Below are 14,841 nucleotides of genomic sequence, written 5' to 3'. Positions count from 1 at the left end.
TGTTTCCTCCATTCTTCTGATGGCCATCAAGAAAGCAGCACACTTTAGAAGCTCAGGTCTCGGGTGGTCTAGCCCTTGTCTCCTTTCCCTTGGTCTGCATCCACAAGGCCTCTATGCTGCTTTTCAGCAGACATGATTTCTTCACAGGTCCATTGTTGGCATCCATTTACTACACCAGGGATTGAGGCTTTTTCCACTAAGCTGGTGAGTAGCTTCACAATAAGCTGGATTTAGAACGGAGCCTCTCAAGTGAATTTATGCCTTGAGAAGGCTGGTCTAGGACATACCATCTGTAGAAATGGGTGGTCATCCTAACCCATGAAGATTGGAAAACTGAGAAATTGATATTCAGTTGTTTTTTTTTTTTTTTTAGGAGAATTCAGCCGCCATTTTTGAATGGTTACTCACTAGCAGGTACATTACCTGCTTCGTGCTCTGAACTGTTCGTGAAGAAGCCACCGTTACGTCCTTTCTACAGACAGTAAACCTAGGATGAGATTAATCATCCAAGATCTGAAAGTTAGTAAATGACAAAGTAAACTTCAAGTCCAGGCCATCTGACTTCAGGCCATTTGCTTTAAAGCTCAGTGTCTCAAACGCAGGTGCCATTTTAGCCTAAAGTTTCACTGTGCCTCTTTCTGGGAAGACCCTCAGTATTTCTATGAGAAAACACCTCTTTTAGTTTAAGTTGGTTTCTGCATTTTACAAGTAAAAGTGTCTTAAAGAGAGTATTACTGACAATTGGGAATCGACATTTATAGTTCCCAAGAACGCAATAAACAGTAAATGGAAAAAAACAAACCACACTCAGCCACTCTGTAGGCTTTAGGACATCCTAAGTCACAACCAATTCCAACTCAGAGGCGCTGAGCAATGCTTCTGGTCTGTCCCCTGAACACAACAGATGCCCCGTGCCTGGGCATTTTGGTAGTGGGTGGATCATTTCCTGGGTCTGGAACACATTCAGGAGAGGAAACACAGACAATGCCCTCCCTGCAAGCTTGGCATTTTGAAGGACAGATTTGGGACTCAGTCCTCAGTTAGAATCCAGAGGAAATTGCATTGAGATTGGATTTTGGAAAACAAAGCCATCCTACTTATGACGAGATTAACTCAAGGCTGAGGATCCAGATCCAGAGTGAAGCAAATCGGAATTTGAGTGCTGGCCAGCCCCACCCGGAAGAGTTCTGTGACAATTAACAGGCTTCTGCACACGGCTATTTCGAAGTTTCGCAAGTTTTAAAATATTGCTTTAGGAATTGAACACAGACACCCAAGCAAGCACAGAGAAGAAAACAACCCGTCATATTTCTTCAGAACAAGTGTCACTACATCGTGGCCTCCTGGCCCCTGTCTTCTCTGTTTGTTAGGCAAGTTGATTAATATGAGAAGGCACCCAACAGTGTTCACAAAAATTACTATTCATTATGAACATAACAAACAGAAAAGCTCATTTTTATCAGCCAACCTCCCCAATCCAGAAACTTTTCTCATTTACATTTGGAATACACACACACACACACACACACACCCCCAACCCTCACCTGCTATATATGATATAATTTGATAAATATATATATATATATACTTATTTAGCTTCCATATAAACAGAGAGACTTCCATATTAACTTGCATATATACATATGTATGTAGACAGACAGACAGACAGACAGATAAAGATAAATGCAGTTGAGGAGGTGAGGACTGGCCACATAGTTTGATAGACTAGATAAAATTAGAAATACTTTGCAAAGATCAGCTTCACCTTAGTTTTTAAGTAACATATTTAATTATATTTGACACCAAATAAATAAATGAGAGAGGCTAGGTGGCTTAGCAGGTAAAACATGCTTGCTGCTAAGCCTAGTTTACCTGAGTCCAACCCAGGGGACCCACAGAGTAGGAGAGAGCAGACCACCATGAGCTGTACTCTGACTCCACATAGTGCACACACCCACACACACTCACACCGCACACACACTCACACCACACACACACTCACACTGCACACACACACACACACACACCATAAATGAAGAAATGGAAGTCTAGAAATTTTAATAAATCAAAGAGACTGTAGATCTTGAAATGTTCAATTTCTAATTTTCTTTCTAACATTTTATCATATTATGATGAAGGGTGTTTTGCCTGCCTGTGTGTCTGTGCACCATGTGCGTGCCTAGGTCCCGCTGAGACCAGAAGAGGGCACCGATTCCCCAGGACAGAAGTTGTGCATGGTCATCTGGATGAGGGGAGCAGAAACTGGATCCTCTGAGCTGCCTTTCCGTCCCCCTCTTTTTGTTGCTGTTATTGCTATGTTCTTTCAAACCAACCGTTTGGTTGGTTGGTTGGTTGGTTGGTTGGTTGGGTTTTTTGTTTGTTTGTTTGTTTGTTTGTTTGTTTTTAACAGGATCTCACTCTTAACTTCAATATCACCCAACATCAGCCTCCCACATTCTGAGGTCACAGGTATCACCACCACACGGCCACTTTCTAATCCTCCTCCTCTTCCACGTTTTAATGTACGAGAAATAGGTTTGATAATTTGCCCTTCTTCATTTCCACTCCGGTCCCCCGTCTCTCCACCACCCTGCACCCGCCTGCCTGCCTCCAGTAGACACAGTTCTGTTTCCCACGGCAGCGCTGCCACCAGTCACCCACACATATGTAAATATTAAAGACTAGGAGCTGCGTGTGGGAGAGAACATGTGTCTCTCCGAAGCTGACTCACCTCTCTTAATAAAACGATTTCCAGATCCATTTACTTTCCTGTCAGCTTCTTAAGTTCCTGTTTCCTTGTGGTTAAACAGGGATTCTGCCGTGATATGAACCACATTTGTAATATCCATTTATCTGTGGATGGGCATCTAAGTTGATTCCCTTTCCTTGGTATTATAAATTGAGCAACAGTACACATGGATATGCAGGTATCTCTGGTAGAATACAGTCCTCTGGATATGTGTCCAGCAATGAGACAGCTGGGTCATATGGTAGCTGTTTTTAATTTTTTGAGAAACCTCCATACTTGTTCCCACAATGGCTACACCAGTTTCCGCTCCCACTGGCAGCGAATAGATGCTTCCACACATCCTTGCCAGCATTTCCTGTCCTCTGGTTCTTCTGAAGGAGCCATTCTCATCTGAGTGAAATGGAATTCCAAAGTGCTTTCAGTTTGCATTCCATGCTGGCTAAGAATGTTGAACAATTAAAAAAAAATACTTATTGGACATTTGTGTTTCTCCTTTTGAGAACTGTCCATTTCAGTAGCCCTTTGACTGACTAGCTTGGTTACTTTTATTGGGTTTTTTGTTTTTGTTTGTTTGTTTTAGATGTTCTGTTTTTAACATTCATTTTTTAATTTATTAGCATTTATTTATTCATTCATTCATTTACTTATTTTGTGCATGCGTATATGTGAGTGGAGGCATCCGTGGTTCAGTGTGGCTGTGGAGGTCAGAAGACAATCTGAAGGAGTTGGTTCTCTCCTTTCACAGTGTGGGTTCCGTGGATTAAACCCAAGGCATTCGGCTTGAGAGTCAGTCTTAGCTGCTGAGGCCCCTCGGCAGCCCTACAGTTAGTCATATATTCCAACACTGCCCGTCTGAAGTGTAGCTGACAGGGGTTTCCTCCTATTCTGGGGTCACCCGTTCAGTTCACTGCTAGCTTCGCCTGTGTAGACACTTTTACTTTCACATGGTCCCTGTTGTTTTGAAATATGAGATTCAGCGGCATTCAGTCCATTGGCGGCCACCTCATCGCCTCTGAAGGAAACCCTGTGCCCGTAAGCTTTCACCTTCCAGCCAGCCTCTCCCTCTGTCCTGACAGCCAAACAATGACCTTTTTGCCCTTGATGAACAATCCGTAAATGAAATCATGGTGCCTGGTTTTTTGCCTGGTTTCTCTACTCAGCATTTCCCCAAAATCCATCTACATTGAAGCCTTTGTCGGAATTCTGTTTACTTTTCTAGACGAACACTCTTCCACTGCATGGACAAGCCAGCTGGTTACAGTGTTTCCTATCAACAGCTGGGTGTTTCTGCTGCTCCTACCTTCCAGTTATTATGAATAACGCTGCAGTTGACAAAAGTTTTGGCTTTCAGTGTTGCTGCTGCTGCTATTGCTTGTTTTAAGGGCTGGTTTTGGTTCATGAATCCCAGCTCAGCCTCCATCTTGAAATGTCGCTGAGGGTGGCATTAAACTTCTGATCCTCCCTCCTTACAGGTGTCTACCACCCAGCCTGGTTCACACAATGCTAGGGATCAAACCCAGCATGGCCCAAAGGAGGCAAACACTCTACCAACTGAGCTGTGTGACTAGTCCATTAGGTCTCTTGAGCATGTACCTCAGGGGAATTCCTGATCACATGACAATTGTGTTGGTTGTATTGAGGTATTAGCAAACTTCTCTGGAAGCTGCACCTTTCACATCCTGTTTCCATCACTCATACCACACCTGCATAGGCATCCCCCCCCCCCCCCAAAGTCAATTCCCGAGTTCAGTTCCAGGACCATTTCAACCATGCTGTGCCACTGTTCTTCTCATGCTTGGATGTTCAGGATCACAGTCAGGCAATTCTGAACCCAGCATCTAATACTTTCTCACCATCTGCCCAAGTATAGGCTGCCAGTTGATCAGTCTTCTCTGTAACTCATCATATACCACTGCCAACTGGTGACCAGAGAAACAAAAATTGAACTTCTCTCCAGGCGGAGAGAGGGTGAGAGGGTGAGGCACGCCTTTAATGCTGGCAGTCAGGAGGCAGAGGCAAGCAGATCTTTATGCTTAAGGAAGATCCTGCCTTGAAAGAAAGAAAGAAAGAAAGAAAGAAAGAAAGAAAGAAAGAAAGAAAGAAAGAAAGAAAGAAAGAAAGAAAGGACAAAAGGGAGGGAGGGAGGGAGGGAAGGAAGGAAGGAGGAAGGGAGGGAGGAAGGGAAGAAGAAAGAAAGAAAGAAAGAAAGAAAGAAAGAAAGAAAGAAAGGAAGAAAGAAAGAAAGAAAGAAAGGTAGAAGTTAAGTCGATTCGGGAAATAACCAGGCTAACTAAAAGATAAAACAATTATATTTTTATTTATTATAAGGGGAAAACTCACGAAACAGAAACGAGAAGTACAAGCTCAGCTGTGCCAAGAAGGAACCACACAGAGAAAGAGAATGCACCTGGGTCCCAGAAAACCACACCCTAACTTGGTCCCACCTCTTAAAGATAATTGGTTAATGAGGCTTCCCCATCAAAGGAAGGAAGGAAGGAAGGAAGGAAGGAAGGAAGGAAGGAAGGAAGGAAGGAAGGAAGGAAGGAAGGAAGGAAGGAAAAGAAAAACAACAACAAACTAAATTCTTCATTTTTCTCCCACACATGTTTTGTATCAGCCATCTTTCAGGCTTGGAACTCTCATCTCCTGGGGTCTCTAACAGCTGCTTGGTTTCTTATTTGTTTGTTTTTGTCTTTTATGTTTGAGATTATAATCATATCCCATCCTTGCTCCCCTTCAAATCCATGGCTTTTTCATTAATTGTTGTTGCATGAATATATGTACAACTATACATACATATGTAATCCTAAATACAAATTTTTCGGTCTGTATACTGTTCCTTGAATGTGTGTTTTCAGGGCTGAATATTGAATAACCAGTTGGGGTGCTCTTCCCTGGAGAAGGCTATTTCTCCCACCTTCAGCATTAACTTAGTTGCCTGAAGCTGTTTGTACAGGGTCAGTCCCAATTAGAACATACTGTTTCTGTCCTCCCTGCGGTGAACTCCTTGTGCGGCCATGTTGTCTGTCCATGCCCCACAGTTTGTATCCATTTTGTGTCTCTTAGATTTTATTTGTATCTAACCAAGTTCTCTTCACAACTCACGTGTTTCTGAGTTTGGTGAGAAACAGAGTGAGCAAAAATAGGGTTGATTAGTCATCAATGAGATACAGGCTTGAGCTCAAACTTCATGAGATACTCTAGCCGCCTTCCTCCCGCCCCCAGCTCAGGGATCTCCCTATTTCCCCTCCTGTGAAATGGGGGCAGTGCTGACCTGTGATGATCCTTGTAGTTAACACTGTGAACCCCACAGGCTACCAAAGGATTGGAGAGACAAAGAAGAGCAGAGTTTGTCTTCAGACTCTCTCCTGTCACAGACACTGCTACCGTACGTGGTAGTCATTCCGCACTTACCTGCCAGCCATGGGGGAAGGTTGAGAACCAGGTGAAGCCTCTTCTTCCATGGTACTTGCCAGCATTGTGTACATGGGACATATCCGTTTGTTTTGCTGAGTGTTTTATGGCCACATCTTCCCGAAAGTTGATGAGACACAAATATGCTCTTGTCTGAGCAGATTCTTTCCCAGAGCCTCTTCAGAATATTAACAGAGATAGGAAGGTGCCACCGGCCTGTCTTCCAAGCCAGTGAGTTCCTAAGTAACAATCCAATACAATAGATCTCAGCTGCCATCTCCTAACAGACCTTAAGCACAAGCACTGGCTGAGTTTGCCCCAGAAGTCAACAACTCACCCTAGGATAGGGGTGGGGCCACTGCCACAAGCCGTGGATGGAATCTGAGCATTTCAACCAGATGACTGCTCTTCATTCTGATACTGTCACATAGGGAAAAAGATTTGGACTCACCCTGACCTCAACCCAAAAGTGAGCAAAGGGGACCTTGTCAGGAAGATTAGTGTCAGTGTAACCTTAATGAGGGACAGGGGGCATGGTGAAATGATGGAGGAGTGTCTATGTGTTACTTTCATTATTAATAAAGATACTGCCTTGGCCCTTTAAGAGACAAAAAATTAGGTAGGTGGAGTAGACAGAACAGAATTGTGGGAACAAGGAAGTAGAGTTGGGGAGACGCTTCAGGCAGTCTCCATAGTGAGTCTCCATGCTGCTCCTCTCCGAGATGGACGCAGGTTAAGATCTCTCCTGGTAAGCCACACCTCGTGGTGCTACCCAGATTACTAAATATGGGTTAAAGGAAGATGTGAGAATTAGCCAATAAGAGGCTGAAACTATGGGCCAGGCAGTGTTTTAAAAGAATACAGTTTCCGTGTAATTATTTCGGGTGTAAAGCTAGCCGGCGGCCGGGTGGCGGGACACAGCCCCGCCGCTTCACACTACAGTGAAATGCCTGGGCTGCTAATACACCCAGCTGGAGTCCTTCAGAAGTTGGACAGGACAGGGAAGTCCTCACTTTGCCTACCTATGTACCAACTGGCTTAACAGTTGTCAGGCCTACCCCACCCCCAATATGTTTGAATAGTAGTAAACTTTGGTGTGATTATGCAGTTTTTCAAGTATTGGACCAATATTCAAGGAATATTACTCAGTGTGAAACACTGAACTTGGCATGGGATGTTTTTTTGATCTCTCAGAAGGGGATTTAATTGGAAAGTTTGACTGTGAAGTACGTCATATATTTAGGAGAACCATAGTACTTGAGGCAGACACTCTGACTTCTGGGCAGACTGAAGTCTGCCCAGGCATTCTTAGTTTCTAAGAATGAAGTTAGGTGGGGCATGATAATACATGTCTATTCTTTCAGGACTCCAGAAGCAGAGGCAAGGGGAGTCCAAAACTAATCTGAATTAAATAGTAAGACTCTATCTCTACAAACAAAATAATTAACACCCCCCCCCCCAAAAAATGTGATTTGTAAGAAACTGTCTTGCCACTGGGCAGTGGTGGCAGACACTTTTAATCCCAGCACTTGGGAAGCAGAGGCAGGCGGGTCTCTGTGAGTTCGAGGCCAGCCTGGTCTATAAAGCAAGATCCAGGACAGCCAGGGCTGTTATACAGAGAAATCCTGTCTCGGTGTGGGGCGGGGGGAGGGGGACACCTGTTTTGTCAAGCAGTGGTGGTGCAAATCTTTAATACCAGCACTCTGAGAGTGCAAGGGCAGCTTGGTTAACAGAGGTTCTAGGACAGAAAAAACCCGGCCTCAAAAGAAAGAAAGAAAGAAAGAGAGAGAGAGAGAGAGAAAGAGAGAGAGAGAGAGAGAGAGAGAGAGAGAGAGAGAGAGAAAGGAAAAGAAGGAAGGAAAAGAAGGAAAGAAAAGAAAAAGTTATTATCTTTATTAAAAACTCTTAACAGTATCTCCATCAATATTATTAAAATTTGATTAATGCTTATCACTTTTCTAATGCGAAAATCAAATGTCGGTTATGCCTAAGCATCCAACATATTAAAAACATCAATCCAAGCATTATATTAAAATGAGACCCCGCGTGTCCCATGTTCTCATACTCCTGCTGAGGTGTCAGAATAACAGTCTCCAAAGATAACCAAATTTTAATCCCTGGAACGCATGGCTTTGTCACAGCCCAATAAAAGGGACTTTGCAGATGTGACTCTGGTTTCAGGGACAGGATCAACAGGAGATGACCGGGCACATCATCGTCATCATGGGTATCCTTAATAAGAGAGACGGTAGGTTAGTGTGGAAAGGAGCTGAAGAGAAGAGCTAGGTTTGGGGATGGAGACCGGCAGCCTCCGGAAATTAGGAAATCTCTTCCAGCATCCACAGGTAAAGGGCAGTGAGTTTGGACTTCGAGAATTACGAATTACGATGCAGGTTCGTGTGACTTTACACCACTGACCGTGTCCATTTGTTGCAACAGTCCTAAGAAACTTCCAGATCAGCCTCTCGTAAGTCACACAATACCCCCATGTTCAATTCTGACTGAATGTTAAGACATAACATAAAATGACGTCGCTTTTAAAAAGAAATATCTGTCCTGAAGACAGGACAGAGCCAAGAGATCAAGTAGATACTGGCTTGTCAACTGAAGAGTTGCTGGGATCCTGAGGAGCTAGCTGTAGTGGTCCGAGTGCTAAGGACCTATCTACCCATCCCATGATATTGCAGCCATTGCTGCGGCTGCCAGAGCAGCTAGAGCTGCTGGATGTTCCATTTGTCAGTCAGTTGCTTCTGCTTGCACAATGGACACCCTCTCAAGGGCAGGTTGCAAATGCCTTGGCCATTCAAATTGAGCTAAATTTACATATGAATATTGCAGTTAATTTTGCTATTGGTTGTGGTTAAAGTCCACTGCTAGGTTAAAGGCTTATTGCTGTTTTTCATGGACCCTGGAGTATACAATTTACTAATTGGCTCTTGAGATTATTCTAGTTTACTATACCAGGGTTCCTTTCACCAGTGCTGAGACCTTACTTAAAGGACTCCAATTTGGGCAGACTTATTAAGCAGACACAGTCTCCTAAGGAATGCTTATATGCCCTGGAGCATCATCTTCATGGTTTCATGGTGCCAGAGCCAAAGGCAAACTCAGGTCAATGTTGCCACGTGGCAAGTCCTCTTAGCAATTGCCCCAGAGAATCTTTCAGCACAAATCTGGCTGAACTCGGTGATGGGTGACTAGTGAGCCAATGACGGGAAAGGTTTTTGGGGGGCTACCCCAACCTAAGACAGGAAATGTGTTTGATCGGGATGCTTTCCCATGACGGCTAAGGGGTATTGCCTGACGTCCAATGCCACCCAAGACAGGCCTAGTCATAATTTATATAAAAGGGGGACCTGTAGAGCCCGGGTCTGCCCTTGTCCTTGGGCTCATCTTGAGGACAGTTTCTGGTCAGATGACTAAGCGTTCTGTTTGTTCCTGTGCTCCCTCTGCCCTGCCTGGTGATTAGCTGTAGGGCATTGTTGACTCTATTGTTAGATATGGTAATTTCCCACCTGCCTAGGCGGAAGTCCTTGTGCAGCAGTTAGATGTGGTAATTTCCCACCTGCCTGGGTGGAATTCCTTGGGCAGCAGTGGGATATATAAGGATTTCCCCAAGGCTAAATAACGGCATTCGGCTGATCTCCTTTCTAATGACCCAGGTCTCTGTGTGTTTTTTCAATCTCCAGGCCCTTGTCCGACTCGAGTACGGTACAGGGGCAAGCGAACTGTACCGAGGGGGTAACACAGAATCGGGTGTTACAGAAAATGACAGAGCCCCACATTGGAGCACCGGACTGAGCTCCCAAGGTCCTGATGAGGAGCAAAAGGAGGGAGATCATGAGCAAGGAAGTCAGGACCATGAGGGGTGCGTTCACCCATTGAGACGGTCGGACAGAACTAACGGGATACCACCAAGTCCAGTTGGAATGGGACTGATGGAACAGGCGACCAAACTGGACTCTCTGAATGTGGCTGACGGTGGAGGAGGACTGAGACACCAAGGACAATGGCGATGGGCTTGGACTCTACAGCATGGACGGGCTCACTGTGAGCCTTGTCAGTTTGGTTGCTCACCTTCCTGGACTTAGGGGGAGTGGGGAGGACCTTGGACTTAACTTAGTGAAGGGAACCCTGATGGCTCTTTGGCCTGGAGACGGAGGGAGTGGGGGATATGGGTGGAAGGGAGGGGAGGGAAGGGGGAGGAGAAGGGGAGGAGATGGAAATTTTTAATAAAAACAAACTAAAAAAAAAGAAAAAAGAAAGAAATATCTGGCTTAATATGTAAAGGCACTTGCTGCTCAAATCCTGATGCTGTAAGGTACAGGCGGGGTGAAGGCGGGGTGCAGGTAGGTGCAGGTGGGGTGCAGGCGGTACAGATGGGGTGCGGGTGGGGTGCAGGCAGGGTGCAGGCAGGGTGGTGCTCAGTGTAAAAAGCAGATGCCAAAGCATCTGTAAGGCCACAACTGCGGGAAGACGATGAAGGGGAAGATAAGAAAGTCAGCCAGACACGGGCTGCCTGACCTGCACTATGCTGCGCAGTGACAGAAGCAGAGTTCCTGCCTCAACAAGTTTGGCGGGGGAGAACTGACTCCTGAAATTTGTCCTCCAACTGCCACACATGGACTGCACAAAATAAGTTGGAATTTGGGGAAGGGGGGGGTTGTTTTTGTTTTGTTTTTGTTTTGTTTTGTTTTTTTGTTTTAATGGACTTTAATGGACTTTATTAATTAATGATTAATCTCCAAGAAAACCAAACCTGTCCTCCGGTTACAGTAAAAGGGAGAAGAGAAACAGAGGCGCGCAGTATGCAATCGGACCTTTCTGAGGAGCGGAAACACCATCTATGAACGTGAGGATCATGGCAATTCAAAGGCTGCTCTTAGCTCTACACACACCCCTGCTCTTCCAAAGGACCTGGTTTCCAGTCCCAACACTCACATAGGGCAGCTCACAACCACCTGTAATTGCAGCTCTGGGCCATCTGATGCCCCGCCCTCTGTGGGAAACTGCACATGCACACACAATACATACAAAGTAAAAAAAAAAAAAAGAATCAAAGCCTAAAGAAACATAAAAACTACATGAAAAGAGGAAAAACACAATCTCTTCAATTTGGTGCATTTTCTTTTATATCAGTGCCTTGAGACTTAAATGCAGGGACCGAAAGGATGGCTCAGTGGTTGAGAACACTTGTTAACTCTTCCAGAGGACCACAGTTGAGGTGTCCCCCCCCCCCACCCGCGCATCCTCATAGGGCAATTCACAATTTCCTGCAAGCGCCAGGGGATCCAATGACCTGTTCTGGCCTCCCAGGCAACGCACCGGCACCTGCACACACGTAACACACATACACACATGAAAAGGTTTTTTAAGAATTAAATGCAGTAATAAATTAGAAGTGTCCATTGTGGCTGGTCTAATCATGGGCACCAATGATGTTCAGGATATACTAGCTCCTGTCTGTTTTCTAGAAGAGTTACAACAGCCGCCAAGACAATAGCATCTCAGCCTTCCACCCCACGTCTACCTCCACTTTTGAATATTTCAATTATAAAACACATCCACCTGCCGTCAGGTGGCACATTCCCCAGAACAGGAGGAATAAGAATCTCGGAGAAACAACCCATGAGAACATTATTAAGTTCCAGCATTTGACTGCTGAATACTGAAAGCTCCAATCAAAATGTTTCAGTACCTGAACAAGAAGTAGTCACAATGTGTTATGAAGAAAATGATTTTTGCTAGTTTTTAAGTATTTTTTATAAATTCTTCTGTACTTTGGTTATACAGAATCTTAATTTTCTGTGTGTGTTTTGAATTGTAGTGCAATGTACATAAAATACAACTTACAATGTTAAATGTTTCTTCCATTTATTTTAGGTGTGTGTGTATGCATGTGTGTGTAGTGTCTGTGTATAAGCATTATTCTGTTGAGGCATGTGTATGTGTATGTGTGTGTGTATGTAGTATCTATGTGTAGGCATGAGCCTGTTGAGGAATGTGTATGTGCATGTGTGTAGTGTCTGTGTGTAGGTATTAGTCCGTTGAGGCATGTATGTGTGTGTGTATAGTGTCTATGTGTAGGTATGAGCCTGCTGAGGAATGTATGCCTCTGTGTGTGTGTACATATGTGCATGCATGTAGTGTCTATGTGCAGGCATTAGTCTGTTGAGGCATGTGTCTGGAGGACGTGCACAGCTTTGTGCATTCAGTTTAACCCCCGCCCTCGACCTGGCTTGGGTCCTGGGGATTGAATTTGGGTCCTCAGACTTACACAGCAAGTGCTTTGCCCACTGAGCCATTGAACTGTCCTAATTGCACAGCCCTATGGCCTTGGCTGCATTCACATCATAGGACAACCATCAGCACCGCTACCTCCATAAATGCCCTCATCTTCCTTATCTGGAACTACATATTACACAATCAATAAGGTTCTTCCCTCCAGCCAGCCCCCAGGAACCACCGTTCTACTTCCTGCCCCAGAGGATTATATTACATATTTCACGTAAATGGTCAAATAGTACTTGTCTTCTTGTGACTGGCATCTTTCAATTAGCATAATGTTGTCAAGGTTCACTCTGTAGCAGCACATTCAAGAGTTGTTTTCCTTTTCAGAGACAGTTAATATTCCATGACAGCCCACCTTGTATGTCCTCCTGTCAATCAATGGGTGCATATTCCATGGCTGCCCACCTTGTATGTCCTTTTAGCAATCAACAGATGCCCATTCCATGGCAGCTGCCTTGCATGTCTTCTTATCAATCCATAGGGTGTTTCCACCTTTGACTTTCAATGAAAAATGATCTTCAAATGCCGATATCTGAATACACGTGTTTCTTTTTTATGGGTTGCTATTGTTTAAGACACAGTCTTACTGTGTAGCCCTGGTGGACGGAACTCCCTAGATCAGGCCAGGCACAAACTCACAGAGATCTAACTACTCATTCTCTTTGAGTACTGGGATTAAAGACAGGAGCCTCCATGCTCAGCCTCCAATGCGTTTGTCATTTAAATACTTAAACCACAATGACCAAAACTCACCAGGCTCGCTTTACTTTTGTAGATATTTAATATGGCATTCAAAATTGACTTTTATTGGCCTGTGAAAATATACAAGTCAAGCTTCCTGGAGCAAGCAGAAACAGCCAGCAACAAATGTTAACGTGTAAAGGGCGGTGCTCTGAGTCAGCCTAGTCAATGCAACCCTAGGCAAACGACTTCGTCTTCGAAAACTTTGTCACCTAGTGAAGAATTAACTATGCTCTAGGTGTTGAGGGGAGCATTCCACATGCCATACAAAGACTGCGATCTGCTCAAAATCACCCTGCCTGGGTCCTACCTTTATCATTCGGTACAGTAGTCAAGGGTGTGCATTTGGTAATATCTAGTGCTTCTACTTTCTGGGCCCTTAGTTAAGCCAATTAACCACATATTTACTCCCTCCATTGTGAAGTAGAGCTGACAATGGCATCCTCGGGTGCTGTTATCATGATGAGGTGAGAGTGCATTAGAGGTGCTGCTTGTAGGAAGTATTCATCTGCATCGCACATTAACCTTTGAAGCTGACCTTCACTCAGCACAATCCCATCCACAACCGTCATGCCTTAGGAGTATGTGCAGAATTTGAGAATTAATGTTAATACCAGCTGAAACCAAACAAGGTTTAATAAGTCACCTACCCTAGGGTTTCTATAGCTGTGATAAATACCTTAGCCATAAGAAAGAAACTTGGAAAGGAGAGGCTTTATTCCACCTCAGAGCTTCTAATGCATCATCCAAAAGAAGTCAGAGCAGGAACTCAGGGCAGGAAGCTGGAGACAGAGGCCATAGAGGAGTGCTGCTTACTGGTTTGCTCCTCGTGGCTTGCTCAGACTGCTTTCTTACAGAATCCAGAGCCACGCTGGGCAGTGGTGATTCATGCCTTTAACCACAGCACTTGGGAGGCAGAGGCAGGTGGATCTCTGGGAGTTTGAGGCCAGCCTGGTCTACAAAGCGAGTTCCAGGACAGACAGGGCAACAGCTAGAAAAACCCTGTAAGGAGGAGGAGGAGGAGAAGAAGAAGGAGAAGAAGAAGGAGAAGGAGAAGGAGAAGGAGAAGGAGAAGGAGAAGGAGAAGGAGAAGAAGAAGCATCTGGAGCCACGTGCCCAATGAGTGGCAGCACTGCTCACAGTAATTTGGGGCTTATGTCATGTAGACATGAAACTAGCCAAAACATCATATTTCCTTTTAATTTATATAAAAAAGTAATAGTGATATTAAGATCACATTCCGAGTCCAAGTAAAATTAATTGGTAATAGTTATCAAGTTCTTCCCCGTCCTCATATAGAAAGTGGCAACATTGAATTCGGTGAGTCCTCTCTCTGAGAGCCAGGCCAGTTTGAACTAGTTGCTTAGTCATGGGGCCTCGTTTTCCTCCTGGACAGATATGGGCGCAGACCTCAGGGGTCACTAAGATTTCCTTCCATTCTTCTCAAAGATGCTCGTTGTACCAATCACCAGTCATATAAAATGTACTAGCACAACGTGGAGATAGCTTCTTATCTGGAACTCATCCTAAGACCAAGGTCAAGGCCCAATAACATTCTAATGCCCTCAGCCCTGTTCAACAGACAGGAACTGGGTACAAGACACACTCTTTACATATGGGTTGGTTCTTAGTGAGCAAGCTATTCT

Source organism: Arvicola amphibius, chromosome 12 (genome assembly GCF_903992535.2).
Source record: "Arvicola amphibius chromosome 12, mArvAmp1.2, whole genome shotgun sequence".
NCBI lineage: Eukaryota > Metazoa > Chordata > Mammalia > Rodentia > Cricetidae > Arvicola > Arvicola amphibius.
The sequence above is the reverse complement of the archived record's forward strand: the minus strand, read 5'-3'. Positions refer to the sequence as shown.